The sequence below is a fragment of the Limulus polyphemus genome, unplaced genomic scaffold (assembly GCF_000517525.1).
Source record: "Limulus polyphemus unplaced genomic scaffold, Limulus_polyphemus-2.1.2 Scaffold1613, whole genome shotgun sequence".
In the NCBI taxonomy this organism is placed as follows: Eukaryota; Metazoa; Arthropoda; class Merostomata; order Xiphosura; family Limulidae; genus Limulus; species Limulus polyphemus.
Window position 1 is genome coordinate 50225 of NW_013667223.1, and position 3086 is coordinate 53310.

Consider the following 3086-nt stretch of genomic DNA (forward strand, 5'->3'; position numbering starts at 1 on the left):
TTACATGCTGAATGTGTGTCTCATCGTGTGCCATCACTATAAGCGATTAGAGTATACCAAACTTTACACATTATATAGGTTACACTAGTGTGATGTTTAGGCAGCTCGTTTAACTATTATACGTGATGTACATTTGGGGGGGGGGGGCACGACATTAATTTTTTGACTACCTGATTCTTAAGATGCCATAAAGTCTTTGTTTGCACTCATGAGTAGTACTTGCTATCCCTCATCCAAATTCACAAGGATATGGAAAAATATTAATTTTTGTAGACTTTACATATACATTTTGGAATACCAAAAATTATAAATTACAACACTGATACCTCAAAAATCCACTGTAATTTACCAGGCTTCATAATTAAATTGTGTTTGGGTCTAAAAAAATCTAATTTCTGTTCAGGAAATAGTCTCGATAGTAATACTTCAAACTTTCCAATGATATAAAGAGCTTTTCTCTCATAAATAACTTAGGAAGAGTGACAGAATTATGTAAAAGAAATATAGAGTTTTTAATTGGTTATTATGTTATTTGTATACAAAAGTAGGTGTAGATAAACAAGTCTTCTCAAATGATGAAGTGGTGGTCAGAGCCAATATGGTGGATTCGCTAAATATTGAAATATCTCAGCAAATAGAAAAGTAGGAGATTCTTATTTTATATTCTAGCTTGCCAACATAAAATATTTGAGCTTCTAATTCATAAAATTCATAAAATGTGTGTCATAAAATGTAATCAGACCAAACCCAGAAGGCAATGTACCATGTGACACACAAAAATTGATATTAACCTCTTTTTTAATATTCATTTTCAAATTAAGAAATTAACTAATATATAATACTGAAATTTAAATTATAATCTGCAATTTGATGCCAAACTTATTGACATACATTTATAAAATAAAAGTTAAATAAAGTTTTGAATATAAGTCTACAAACATGATGACATGCCCTCTGACCCCTACCTGTGTCAATAGGGTTAAGTTGAAACAATTCTCTACTTGTTCTTAAAGATAATTTGGTGACAGAATAATATCTTGAAAGACAACAGAAGGCAACAGTCGAGTGTCTGATGCAAGTACAAACACTGTTTTTGTACTTTAGACTGGTGCTTCTCAACCTTTTCCAATATCAGTCATTCCTATAAGTTTTTCACAACAGTTCACTCACCCAAGTTAAAAAAAAAAGACAAAAAAAAGTACTAAATTAAAATGCAAAATTCTTTATTATGACTTAAATATACATCAAACTACAACCAGAATTAATATAAAATAAAATAAACAAAACTCTGGGGTAAACCATTCACCCATTTGAGAAGCACTGCTTTAGACATAAATAAAGATTGATTTTTACATCAGGTGTTCACTTTGTTTATTTTCTGAGCTTAAATTCAGTTACTTGGTTAGATTCAGATTTACACAGTGATTATCCTGATAAATCTTCCTGTTATAAAAAAGACCTACATAACACTATTAGTGAGAATAAGTTTCACCTGAAAATACTACAATGTTTATCTGAAGGATACTTGAAAAAGAATTTCTAATTAAACTGGACATAAGTAAGGATAATTGAACTTTGTACTATTTTAGCTCTGACAAGGAAAAAAAAAGCATTGTTATAAAAAATGTCAATCCTCTTTCTATTTATTGCTATGCAAATCAAGTACTGATAAATAATTTGTCCTGTGACCTGAAGTTCAATTTGCAGATAGGATTAAAGTTTAATGACAACAAAAAACCACTCCTTTTTGTCAATCCTGCTCTTCTTTAAGGAATATTTTCAACAGTTTAGCATAGTGGAAACAAGTGTTATCATACATTAGACTAAAGTCAATGCTAACATCACTAGCATATGAAAGCACAAAGGGTTGTAGGATGCTTTATACTGAGTGACATTATTAATAGTACAATTCCATAGAATGTAGAGGTTGGTATGTCCATCAGTGCTTATCCCTGCACACACCACTGGAATCATTGCAGGCAAGTTTTTTTTTTGTGCTTTACTGTGAGAGGAATGCACCTCACTTGGTGTCTAACATACAGGAAGGCCATGTGAAGTCTGTTTCTAACTAATCAAAACAACATCAAGCTTGAGATGAGAACATGTAGTTTAGTCTTGGAGCAGATACTCCAGAATTGCATTATCCAGAATCAACAGTTAGTAGTAACTACCAGCGTTCCAAATTATGGTATGCCTTATTCAGGTGTTTGAGCAACAGTACCATGGGCCTGGAAGCAATTTCACGTTTTGATAATATTTGTAGCCAATTTGCACCATACTACTCTGAATTTGAGTGATATTCTTAAACATAGAAATATCTTATATCATTGAGAAGAAAGTTGGAGTTAACTTCCCAGCAAAAGAAGACAGTATCACATAAAAAAACTTTAACCAAGTTTAGAGTATATATCATGAAACAATCTAAGTGAAAACCAACAAAAGGGTGTTGTCAAACTCATAAGTAAGTAAACAATAATAACAACTAAGAGAAAATATATTCAAATATGACAGACTATGAAACAGAACATTCTATGTTCTATGAGTAGACTCTGATTCAAACAGTAAAGGCAGTAATGAATGTGATGAACCATGCAGCTTATCACCTGAATGGTATATTTAGCAAATGTTGAATATTACTCAGAGAGGAAGTAGAATGATTGTTTCAGAATTTTACACAAAGCCACACAAAAGCTATCTACACATAATCATCCTAATACCGAACCAATGGAAAAAATGGAAGGTACATATAGTTAGTCAACAGCACCCAATGCAAGTTCTTCGGTTACTCTCGTCTGATCAAAATGTGGGATTTTGTCATCATTCTTATAGCACTCCAAGGGCCCCAAAGTTTAGAGTGCATTTTTAGACTGTGGGATTTTGTCATCAGTCTTATAGCACTCCAAGGGCCCCAAAGTTTAGAGTGCATTTTTAGACTAGTGGGATTTTGTCATCAGTCTTATAGCACTCCAAGGGCCCCAAAGTTTAGAGTGCATTTTTAGACTGTGGGATTTAGTCATCAGTACTTATAGCACTCCAAGGGCCCCAAAGTTTAGAGTGCATTTTAGACTAACAGGTCATAAGCCATG

General features: G+C 32.7%; 1 protein-coding gene across 2 annotated transcripts in view; it reads right to left on the reverse strand.

Annotated features, from left to right (window-relative positions):
• The window catches only part of LOC106464295 (tyrosyl-DNA phosphodiesterase 1-like), a 99561-nt gene that overhangs the window by 22809 nt on the left and 73666 nt on the right, over positions 1–3086 (reverse strand). The window lies entirely within an intron of this gene.